Genomic DNA, 12,671 nt, shown 5'->3' with positions numbered 1-12,671 from the left:
ACTACTATTGTTTGTATACATTTTACATTATAAAGATTTGAACAAAAACTAATTTTGCCAAACATAGTTGTTTTTGCAAATAGAAATCTGATATATTTATTATAATATTTGATATGTAAAATGTAGATTGTAAAATCAAGATGACATATAAAAACATTTGATTGTATAATCCTAACAAACAAGTACATTGAGATATGAAAACAAAAACAACAGCATTCTATTACGCAGGGCTCACTTAATATAAAACAAATCCGAGGTACCCTTGCAGCGTCGTAAACAGTTTTATTCTTTTATTAATTAAATTTAACAGTTCTATTATGGCGACCACTAACTTCCACATTACAACATCAGGTGGCAGCATTGGATCGAGTATATGTCTGTCGTTACTAAAGGTGCAACAGAATCGGTATGACTCAGGTTATGCATCTTTAATGATTTGCAAAGAAAATAAGCTGCAGGCTGTGGTTTATTTTAGTGGGAACGACTTTGTCTTATTGTTATAGCAGCGTCAATGTAACGCTAAGAAGATGCGCATTGGATTTTGTAAAGTGAGCGTAGATCCTAATAATAATGTACATATATATATATATATATACACACACATATAAAAGCTTGTTCAGAAAGAACAAGCGGTCCCCTCATCAGACAACTTTATTTCCGCCTGCCTGTCAAAGTAACTGTCAAACACGAGCGAGGGGTTGTTCTGCTCTCCCGCTGCTCCGTCATTCAGGAAGTCAAGACCAACTGACAGCACTTCGAGAAGTCGCACCGATATCTTCAAAGTCGGACTAAACACTCCTGAAGTACGCATCACCTTTTTTATTTGTCTTCGCTTTTTTAACCGGGATGACTTTCTCAAAAGGTGAGCGGCTTTTTCCCCCCCCATTAAATGTTGTCACCGTTTGTCATTTAACGGCTTGCGCTAAAGCCTCGCGCTCTCAAACTGAGCTGACACTTCCTCTCCTGTCGGCGGCTAAGCTACTGTAGCTACATGTCAGAGCGTTAAAAAACAAAAGTGGGTTTTAATGAGAAGTACCCTGGAGTTGGAGAGGGTCACCGTCGGTTTGGCTTTGCTTCGGCTTGTTGTCTGAACGCCGCTCCACTCGGAGGTGGCGAGCAGGTAATAACAGACTCCAGCATCAGCTCGCTGGGTTTAAAGTGCGTAGGTTTGTCTTTTTTCACGGGCATAGTGAAGTGTTCATTCTCACTTTTCAGCACCTGCTTAAAATATATAACAAAAACGACGAAATGTGTATGCCTTAAGCCTTGAACTGACGAGGGAAGAAGCTTTGGTGTTTGGTTTGCTCCTTTTGGAGGGGGGTGAGTACGCTGAGCCGACGGGTGACAGGTTGTAGTGGAAGTGTAAAGCTACGGAGAGGAGGGGGCCGGTTGTAGACGACAATGCGACTGGATGTTGTGTGAACTTGTCCTGCGTGTAATTTTAGCACTGTCGCGCATTGTATGTCGGTGTGTAACATCAGGAATGACTGTGGTACCTCCCATTGTAGCCTTGCCTTGTGAGTGAGTGAGATTTTACTATCAATACGTAGTCACTATGGCTGTTATTGAGACAGCAGTGTCCGCCACATCGTGACCCCAACCTCGTTTACTGCGTTGACGTCTGTGCCCATTTACCCATAGCAGGATGTATGTACTGGCGTGGTATTTTTCATACTCGGATAGTAGGAAAACGTCTCATTCATTGTGTGCGACAATAAAACACGCACGTCACGTTATTTCGTACTTCAAAGCTTTTTCTAGTGTCGTCAGCTGCGCTCAGACCTTTGCTTGCTGAAATTTACAGCTTTGACGAAACGTTAGGCTCGCACGACGCTCTCGAAATGGCAGATGTAGACGGCAAGCTGAGCACTAAAACCCAATTTGACCCAACATGATGTCATCTCTTGTGTGTGTAGAACTCATGAGTGTGTGTGTGTGTGTGTGTGAGAGAGAGAGAGGCAGCAGACCCGCGTTTCAGAGCTAAACTGTGTCATTTGTAAAGATTTATTTTAAGAAGCCTGCCCACGGAGCTAAAGACAGGAATCAACAGAAAGAACTGTAATCCTTCACTATGACATTGCACCTTTATGCCATTCTAAATGATTTGAAGTATAATTTTGTCCAGTTTATAGCTTGAGAGGAGTGCAGTAGTTGAAAACAAATGTAAACTCGATTTACAGTCCTCCTCTGCAGAATAAGCCACCGTACCGACTGGAAATGATGTTGCACTACAAGGCACCTACAGGAAATTGTATGTTTTTTTTCTTCTTCCTCTTGAGGTTTCTGATTTTCCTAGCAGGTTTGTGTTATAGCACTAGTTTAGACTTTCAGTGCGTAGTTATGTGGGACCTTTCACATCTCCTGGCTACCTTTTAACCATGCCCCTGAGAGTTGGAACAGAAACTGACACACTTCCTTGTGATATGTAGGGCAATTCACTGTTTATGATTTTTAACCAGGCTGTGTAATTTGCAAAGAAATGTTGCTCTCATTTTGACTGTTTGGCAGACATGATTGTTGTTAGTGTGCTCTGGGGTACACATGAGATCTAGTAGAACTGCACACATCAGAGATCGTGTGTCTGATTTTTCAGCCACCAATTTAAAGATGTTGCTCTTATAGCAGATTCAGATTTCTCTTTAAGAACTATAAATGGCAACCAATCTTTTTTTACTTTTGTTATTAAACTGAAAATGCAACCGTCTTCTTAAAATGGTTATAGCAAAATAAGAGGATGATTTCACTTAAAAAAAAAAAAAGGGGCCAAACTTACAGCACTATCAATTTCTGCATCCCTGAACCAAAATATAGGAACACCCTACAGGTTTTTCAAATTTAGCCTTAATGTTGTGATCAATAAGGCATTTTTATGTTGGGACCGGAGGCAACATGAAGACATGGTTAGTGAGTTGCTCTTTCAAAGCGTCTTATATTAGTGAAGTTAGCATTAATAAAAGCAGTCGCTATGTGTATTACCTGTAGAAACGTTAAACTTGGTTTAAACCATCAGATTTCCATCAAGCTGCAGAATTTGATTCTTTATAGCAACATGGCTGTGATATGTTCACCTTCCTGCTTCTTCTGATCTCATACTCCCCGTTGTAGTAGCCTGGATGAAAAGCAGGTTTCCTTTCTAAAAGCTTCTCCTTTTATGCTTCCTCGAACCTAATTTTAACCACCTCAGTGATACTCAGAATAGCTAACTGAGTCTTCTTTGCACCGTGATCATTTCCACACCAAATAGTCTTATCATCAGTGCAGCCTAGAGGTGATGTATGGTGCATTCACTGATCGGGAAAAGATGTGATTTTTGAGTTTCTGACTGGCCAGCCAGTTGTAAAATCAACCAGTGCTTTACATCCAGACAATTCTGTGTATGTAGTTCAGTGTAAAGTAGTAGATGGTTCTCATTTGCACAATTTGACCAATGTGAGGGAAAATTTGAAAGTGAAAAAAGGTTTTAATTTAAAACACATGATGACCTTGATGAATGCCACAAGCTGAAACAATGTGTTGGTTTATTTAAAGTTGGTTTCCCAGTACTTCATGTGCTGCTGGAGTCTTCACATCACCAGATTTAAGGTTAAAGTGATCTAGTAATTTCACCTACATGTTTCTACTGACTCAAAGTAAAAACATTTTGCATTGACCCAGCGAGAGCACTGACCTAAACCTAAGATTCTGTGGAGGGAGCTAAAGATTAGAGTAATGGAAAAAGGCATTCCAACCTAAAACCCAAGTAAACAAAAACAGAATTATATTTTTTTAAATAAATAAATAATTACTGTATTTCATTATCATTTGAGAGATGCCTCTCTCATTACCTATCAGAAACCAACTTCTGGGTTGAATAAAAATCATCTAAATCTGCCAGAATAGTGAATAAACTGTATCATTCTATGAACGCCATGATCTTGTTTGAACTTGGTGACAGAATGGGTTTTACTCACCATCGTGTCTTAACTTTAACTATCTCTTGTGCCCCAGTGGTACATTAAGTAACACCCAGAAGTCTGTTATACACCCATTGGTTTTGTTGTGAGGAGCGGCGGTGAGAACACAGCTACTGGGCCATAAGAAGCTGTTTTTGCTAGTTTGTTACTGCTTGATACACCATTATAAAACATCGCCTACTTCTATCTCCGCCTAATAACATGAGACAAAAAAAATCATAACAGTCCCATGTAACAGTTTAACTTAAGCTCCTTTTACAAAACACTTTCTAGACAGAAATTTGTCCTGTCTTAATGTTTTTGAAGTGAAGACTGAGCCAGCATGGGAGGTTAGAATTGAGCCACCTCCAAGCTATCAATGGAGGGTGCCAGAGAGCCCAGTTTGTGAATAGGGGCAAAGCCGGGGTGTCACAAGCAGAACCCCCACTATAACCCTCATTATTACCATCTTACTCATTGCTTCTGTGTTTCAGGTGTTCTATATGTAAGCGCACACGGTGCGGGACATGACCATCTTGAGACGGTTGAAAGTTTGAGATGGCTTCAAAGAGGGCTTGTTTTTGCAGACACACGTCAGTACCTTTTAATGAAAAGACTTCATGTTTTCCTAATCACTGGCTGACAAAAGATTGAATAGAATTAAAAACAATGAAGAAAAAACTCTATGTGCATTGCTCACATAAAGTAACCAAAGTTGACATTCATACTTTAAATTGATGTACACTCGATTGTTTTTTTGTTTTTTTTTATTATTGTAGTGTTTAGTAAAAGCAGTTTGAGCACGTTGAAGTCTGAAAGTTTCATTCTGATTTCCTTCAAGGTTACAGTGACCTGACTAAGTCACTGCAAAGCTTCCTGTGACTCTAAAGATGCAGAAAGAAGGGATGTTCTTAGTTTAGTTTAAATTGTCAGTCTTATGCTGTGTTCGATTTGCTTCAGAGGTCAGAGTTCAGATTTGGAATGACAAAGCAATGGGATTTGCTAATTATTGTATAATGGAACATACTGACGAACACAGCTTTTAGAGTTCTGTGTGCGCCAATATTCAATATCATACAAAAGGACAGATGTACAAATAAACAGTTTACTCCTGCAACTTTTCCAGTGCTAATACCATATCAAATCTGAACGTAAGGAGAAATTGCAACTACTAAATACAAACTGACTGTATGGTTAAGAATTGTTAGGTGTTCTTGACCAAAGTCCCTGATTCTGATAAGTGAATCAGTTGTTTATGGAAGTTTTAAGATATTACAATAACTTTTGAGAAAATACTTTCTTTCTACCTAATAACATGCTAATGCCTTGGCACATGCTGTTACACATTATTTAGCTGGGGTTTAACAGATTAAAATTTAAAATATTAAGAAGTCCTATACTTTAAACAGGCTTCAGTCATTTCAGTAGCTTTAGTGACCTCTATATGACGTCTAAAATTTTAGACTTAGAACATTTAGGGGCTAACATGTAGCTACTCTGATACGCCGAACCATTCATCAGACAGCAATCACGTTTCCTGCTAAAACGTAGCTAGCAATTGCTCAGAGTTATCAGAATCAGAAAAGCTTTATTGCCAAGTACGTTTTTGGACATACAAGGAATTTGTTTTGGCGTAGTCGGTGCAATACAGTACAAATTAAACAGTATAAACATATCTACAATATAATATAAATATATGTGCACAGTTTTAAGTGAGTGAGAGTAAATATAGAGCAGTATTGGGTGCGAGAGCAATACAACAGTGCAGGTGATCATTGTGCAATTATGGCAGTGCGAGTAAAGCAGGAGTCCATGCTGAGCGTTAATGTAACGCATAGAGTTACAAGTTACAGGTGTCCTGTCAGCAAAAAGGGGGGGTGTCGGGGAAAGGGAGAGTGTCAGGGTGGTTTCCGGGCTTTGTTAACCAGGCTGGTGGCAGATGGGAAAAAACTGTTCTTGTGGCGTGCAGTTTTGGTCCGGATGGACCGCAGCCTCCTGCCAGAGGGGAGAGTCTCAAAGAGTCTGTGACCGGGGTGGGAGGGATCAGCCAGAATCTTCCCTGCCCGCTTCAGGGTCCTGGAGGTGTACAGTTCCTGGAGCGACAGTAGACTGCAGCCAATCACCTTCTCAGCAGACCGAATGACACGCTGCAGCCTGCCCTTATCCTTGGCTGTAGCAGCGGCGTACCAGATGTTGATGGAGGAGGTGAGGATGGACTCAATGATGGCTGTGTAGAAGTGCACCATCATAGTCTTTGGCAGGTTGACTTTCTTCAGCTGCCGCAGGAAGAACATATCCTCTGCTGGGCTTTCTTGATGAGGGAGCTGATGTTTGGCTCCCACTTGAGATCCTGGGAGATGATGGTTCCCAGGAAGCGGAAAGATTCCACAGTGTCAATTGTGGAGTCACAGAGGGTGATGGGGGCAGGTGGGGCTGGGTTCTGCCTGAAGTCCACAACCATCTCCACTGTCTTTAGAGTGTTGAGCTCAAGGTTGTTCTGGCTGCACCAGTCCAACAGATGGTCCACCTCCCATCTGTACGCGGACTCGTCACCATCAGAGATGAGTCCGATCAGGGTGGTGTCGTCCGCAAACTTCAGAAGCTTGGAGGTGCAGCTGTTGGTGTACAGGGAGAAGAGCAGAGGAGAGAGAACACAGCCTTGGGGGGAACCGGTGCTCATGGTCAGGGAGTCAGAGACGTGCTTCCCCAGCCTCACGCGCTGCTTCCTGTCAGATAGGAAGTCAGTGATCCACCTACAGGTGGAGTCGGGCACACTCAGCTGGGAGAGCTTCTCCTGGAGCAGAGCTGGGACGATGGTGTTGAAGGCAGAGCTGAAATCCACAAACGGGATCCTGGCGTAGGTTCCTGTGGAGTCCAGGTGCCGGAGGATGAAGTGAAGGGCTAGGTTGACTGCATCATCTACAGACCTGTTGGCTCTGTAGGCAAACTGCAGGGGGTCCAGGAAGGGGTCCGTGATGTCTTTTAAGTGTGAGAGCACAAGGTGCTCAAAGGACTTCATCACCACAGAGGTCAGGGCGACGGGTCTGAAGTCATTAAGCCCTGTGGTCCTTGGCTTCTTGGGAACAGGGACGATGGTGGAGGACTTGAAGCAGGCTGGCACATGACATGTCTCCAGTGAGGTGTTAAAAATGTCTGTGAAGACTGGAGACAGCTGATCAGCGCAGTGCTTCAGGCTGGCTGGTGAGACAGAATCCGGACCAGCAGCTTTCCGGGGGTTCTGTCTCCTGAAGAGTTTGTTGATGTCCTTCTCCTGGATGGAAAGAGCTTCAGGGTGGGGGGTTGGAGGTGCCAAGGCCCCTCTTGAGGTTGGGGAGGTGGGGGTGGTGGATTGTGGCTGCAGCTGTTGGGGGGTGTCGTGGGGGATGGTTGCAGGACTGTCCCTTTGTCTTTCAAAGCGGCAGTAGAACTCATTCAGGTCGTTGGCGAGGCGTCGGTCGTTGATGGAGTGGGGGGCTTTCGGCTTGTTGTTGGTGATTTGCTTGAGCCGTTTCCAGACAGACGCAGAGTCGTTGGCTGAGAACTGGTTTTGGAGCTTCTCAGAGTACAGTCGTTTGGCCTCTTTCACTGCCTTGCCAAACTTGTACTTCGTCTCTCTGTATATGTCTTTGTCCCCACTCCTGAAGGCCTCTTCCTTATCCAGTCTTAACCTTCTGAGTTTAGCTGTGAACCAGGGTTTGTCGTTGTTGTAACTCACCCTGGTGCATGATGGTACACAGCTGTCCTCACAGAAGCTGATGTAGGAAGTCACAGCCTCTGTGTACTCGTCCAGACTGTTGGTAGTAGTCCTGAACACATCCCAGTCTGTACAGCCTAAACACGCCTGGAGATTCTCCACAGCCTCACTGCTCCACTTCCTTGTCGTCCTCACAACAGGTTTGCAGAGCTTTAGTTTGTGCCTGTATGCAGGAATCAGGTGGACCATGATGTGGTCGGATTGGCCCAGTGCAGCACGTGGGACGGCGTGATAAGCGTCTCTGATGGTGGTGTAACAGTGATCCAGAATGTTGTCCTCTCTGGTCGGACATTTTATAAACTGTCTATATTTGGGGAGTTCGTGGGTCAGATTACCTTTGTTAAAGTCGCCAACGACAATAACTAAGGAGTCCGGGTTGGTCCGCTCCACACTCAGTATCTGGTCGGCGAGCATGCGCTGTGCGACCTGCACGTTAGCTTGCGGCGGGATGTAAACACCGACCAGGATGAACGAAGCGAACTCACGGGGGGAATAGAAAGGTTTACAGTTTATGATGAAGGATTCCAGGTCTGGAGAACAGTGCTGCTGAATCACTGTCACGTCGTTGCACCAACCACTGTTGAGGTAGAAACAGATTCCTCCACCTTTCGCTTTGCCGGAGAGTTCCGTGTCTCTGTCCGCTCTGTAGAGCTGGAATCCTGCCAGCTGCAGCGCAGAGTCCGGTATTAATCCACACAGCCACGTCTCCGTGAAGCACAAAACTGCCGATGAATAAAAGTCCCTGTTTTTCCCCAACAGCAGTCCTTCCACATGTAGAAATATACAGTATCAATGTGTTGAGAACAGTGGTCTGTCAGTATTTTATAGGCAACGATAGATAGATAGATAGATAGATAGATAGATAGATAGATAGATAGATAGATAGATAGATAGATAGATAGATAGATAGATAGATAGATAGATAGATAGATAGATAGATAGATAGATAGATAGATAGATAGATAGATAGATAGATAGATAGTCCTACTGGTGTTGCTTAATGCTACTGCTGTCATTTCCGTCCTCCCTTGTCCTGTTACTCCTCCGTCCCCAAAGAGGAGCTGTATAGTCTGGTGGCATAAGGAACAAAGGAAGTTTTAAATCTATTTGTTCCACACCTGGGAAGGAGCAGTCTGTCACTAAATGAGCTCCTCTGTTTGTTGATGACAGTATGCAGAGGGTGACCGGCATCGTCCGTAATGTCCAGTAGTTTCTTCATTGTCTTCTTCTCTGCCACGTCACCATGGGGTCCATCACCATACAACTGTAATGTTTTCATCTGAAACAACCTGTTGAACTGAAAACAAAACATTTGTCTCTGTATCTTCGTTTCTGAAAGCTGTGTGCTTTGAAAAATGGATTAAATAATTGTTTTTTTATATCAGTTTTACTAGAGTTTGGCCATTTGTTCTATGGGAGCAGAGCCTATCAATAATAAAGTAATGTTGTCAGGCTTAATTTCCTTCAGTGATCTAGTTTAGGATGTTTAATCTAGAAATTATGTCTTGGATGACTAGGAGAATTATGCCCCCCTGCCCCCCACTTCTCTCGCACTTGCAGATGTGTTCATGCGTACTGCTTTTAATGAGGATTTCAAAACACTGCACTGCTACAAGATGTTGGTCTTGTGAAGTCATCAGCAAGAGTACCAGCATATATATTTGGTAACATTCCTACCTTTTGTTACAGTATGAATTTTAATAGCAACGTCCTCTGGTCACCAAGGCGGTCTCTTTACCTAAAGAGGACTCACTGTTATTCATTTGACTGATCCTTTAACAGTTTGAGAAGATCTCTGTTTACTCTACATAAAACGCCTTTATTTAATCAACATACTGCTTCGTGTCTGCAAATGCACTTCATTTCAAGACCTAGTTAGGAGCTGTTCATTCTGCATGCTATTCCTGGTTTAAATGGAAACCGTGTATTTGCGCCACTTGGTGTGATCCGACTCATCGGTGAAAAAGATAAAATGGGTCCAGTCGAGGCACAGCAGCTGATGCATACCTGAGTCATGGCTTTGGTCTGCTGAATGTTGTCTCAGAAGGAAGCAAGCCATGATACAACAGATGTCTTCTGATCAAATTCCCCCTAAGTGACTGTGCTACCTCTGCTGCTAACTCAGCACCTTCCAATGATGAAAACTGTCTCAGTTCAAGCAGTCGCTTTAGATCTTTGGTCAGCTGGAAGATGAAGCTGCCATCCTTTGAAGTTTTTTAGATTGAAAATATTGTGCATATGAAAAGGAATTTATTGCAATATTTTCGATGAAAGCCTGTCTGGGGGCACATCATGACCTTTACTGACCTTTTGTTTTTTCACATGTTTTACAAGCTCTTCTCTAGCAAAACATCTGGCTTAAGCTGTTTGCTGCACACAATTTATTGTGATGTTATACTATATTCCATAATAAAAACCAGCCTTCTTGAGCATTACATATTCTGTTCTTGTCCTCCATTGTTGTTTTTTTTTCTACAGAATTTGTTTTAAAGGAGGCGTTTTGAAAAGTCAGTTGCAGTGGGTGTGGAAAGTTAGGATGAGTGTCTTCATTACAGCCCTTTTTTTATAAGAATGCCTCCAATCCTCTGGATGAAGTTGCAGCTGCGACCATGAGTTGCCCCAGTCCTCTCCCATGTAGTCTTTTTTGAAACCTCATCGTGTTTGGTTGCATTTGCCTCCTCTCCAATGCTGTTGTGAAATCTCTAAGCCTTTATCTTCTCCCTTATGACTAGGCCAGCTTGACGTGCTGTGGAATTATGAGCAGCTCTCCCCATCAGTCAAACGTACATCACCATCGGCGACTGCTGACTTGTCTTGTGTCTGCCCTCCACCACTCCTCTGGATCTAAGGCTTAATTTAGCTTGGCAGAAAGCAGGAAAAGGCTCAGACACAAGTATTTTTAGAAATATTTGGCTCACTGTAATATGGGTCTGTAATATGGGTTTTAAAAAACTCAAAGTGTCATGTCATAGCCATACAATTTGTTTGTTCTGCTGACTTTCCATTGCATCCTGCAGGGAGAATTCCAGTGTGCAGCACTAGGTTAGCAGAGCTGGGCATGTCAGCAAGTCTAGGGTGCATACTTATGATGGACACATTTGCTGATGTGAATGGGGATGAGGTAGTATACTGTACACTGGTTTAATTAAGGACCATCATTTGACTTACTCAAATGCTTCTTTGTCTCATAGCTATAGAAAGTCATTTTTACCCAACAGCTGTCAAACGTCTGTTATGTTTGAGCCCTACAGTTTAATGTTTTTTTATTTAGTGGGGGCATTATTCAGTGACTGTTGATCATTGACAAATGATTTGGGCTTTTTAGGATGATTTTGCTTGGCAGCATTGGCTGAATCTGAAGCAAAGGCATGAAAACTCTTAGTCTGTCAGGCTACCACAGTGTATGCCAAACCCACCCCCATACCACCATTCCCAAGAGAATCTAGGCCGCAGCCCAAGCTCTGTGCTGCTCTAATGCTGTAACTGGACAGCCTTCATTGGGTCAAGTGGAGATTTGCTTCTGAATCTGGGGGAGATTTTGTCATGCTTTCACCCACCAGCAGTGTGTCAGGATAAATACAAGTTTTAATTATTGGGGAAAAAAATGATTCTCTCTTTCCTCACCTATATATGTTTTTTGCACAATATCACAGATTTGAAAGAAAATGCATCATTAAGGTTAACAATTTATAGAGGCTAGCCTTCTCTAAAGAGCGGAAGAACTTGAGAACTTTGTGTCTTTTCTTAGTTTGTCATTTTCATTTTTATCTGCCTACCTCTGTTTCCTTAGACTAGATAAGAACTGTTCTTTGCTAGAAATGCACCGATCAGAGCTTTGACCTCATGCCGATTCTAGCCAATGTATAAGAACAGCTTTGGAAATGTTTTTTTTAGCCTTCTTGGCACCAATTGTTATTAATTATCTAGTACACTGGAATCAATTGCAAGTTGTGCAGAAGGGGAGAGAGCACACACTGTAGGATTTTATTATTTTAAAACCAAGATAAACTGGAGGTGAAGAGTGTTGCTACTGTGACGTGGTAGCACTTATGTTTGGCATGTTTACTCATTGGGAGGAAAAAGTAAGATTTTGGAACAGAATGTACATTTTATTGTGTTATTGTGTGTCTTTTCTTCTTTTTTTTTTGCAAGAGAGAATTTACAATTAGAGATTGTCTTGAGGAAAAAGGCTTTTGCCAAATCCAAAGTCAGTGCTTTTGTGTTTGAAGTGTAATTTCCTACTCTTTGGTAGGATGGCTTTGTATGGATTCTCAACCTAAAAATCCTGAACGTAAACTAAACAGTTTCCCAATTAAACTGTGACTTGGAGGAAGTAAACTCATCCCACTCCACTGTGTCCCTCACTCATTCTTGTGTCCTCTCTCACTAACAGATGCACATAAAAGCTTTTATCATACATAGGCACAAATGAACCAGATGTCAAAAGCTAAAAGAACTCTGCCAACATCCCAAAAGGCTTTTAAGGGTGCAGTGAAATTATCAAGCCATCAGGGTATCAAAGAGACCAATGCATGCAAACACCATTACTTATTTTTATAGACAGTGACCTTCCTGCCCTATGCCTGGCTATTGTTTCCTAGTATTACTCTAGGCCTCTATTAGATAAGAATTGTCTCTTATAAACTCTATAAACAAACAGGACTCAGTTACTGGAAGATTATATTTAAAGATGTAGATGCTTATTCATAATCATAAAAGTAACAGAATTGATCCTAAAACACCAAATAATTTATAGTATTTGACAGTTTTTATTTGTCTGCATTTGAAATGAGTGAGTTTCTAGCAAGAATGTCAAAAATTGAATGACATAACATTTCGCAAGACGGGCCTGATCTTTGTGTGGACAACAGTTAGGGTCTTACACATGAAGGTCCTGGATGCATGCAGCTCATCAGATTGTTTAAATGCTTCTTATTCCTATTGAAGTCAATATTAGCATTAAAAACTTGTGTTAACATGACAGT

At 42.1% G+C, this 12,671-nt stretch overlaps 1 protein-coding gene across 5 annotated transcripts in view; it reads left to right on the top strand.

The window, feature by feature from the left end:
• The first annotated feature begins 681 nt into the window (after window positions 1-681).
• The window catches only part of taok3a (TAO kinase 3a), a 78,375-nt gene continuing 66,385 nt past the window's right edge, over window positions 682-12,671 (top strand). For 2 of the 5 annotated variants that reach the window (XM_047381710.1, XM_047381705.1), the window contains exon 1: window positions 682-862. The gene's annotated coding sequence lies outside the window, so the exon portion shown is untranslated. Of the gene's footprint in view, window positions 863-964; window positions 1,121-4,426; window positions 4,526-12,671 lie in introns of those variants that run through there. The other 3 variants (XM_047381707.1, XM_047381709.1, XM_047381706.1) reach the window with 3 other exon arrangements.

This window comes from Girardinichthys multiradiatus, chromosome 12 (assembly GCF_021462225.1).
Source record: "Girardinichthys multiradiatus isolate DD_20200921_A chromosome 12, DD_fGirMul_XY1, whole genome shotgun sequence".
Taxonomy (NCBI): domain Eukaryota; kingdom Metazoa; phylum Chordata; class Actinopteri; order Cyprinodontiformes; family Goodeidae; genus Girardinichthys; species Girardinichthys multiradiatus.
Note: the sequence above shows the minus strand (reverse complement) of the source record. Positions and strands in the feature narration are given on the sequence as shown.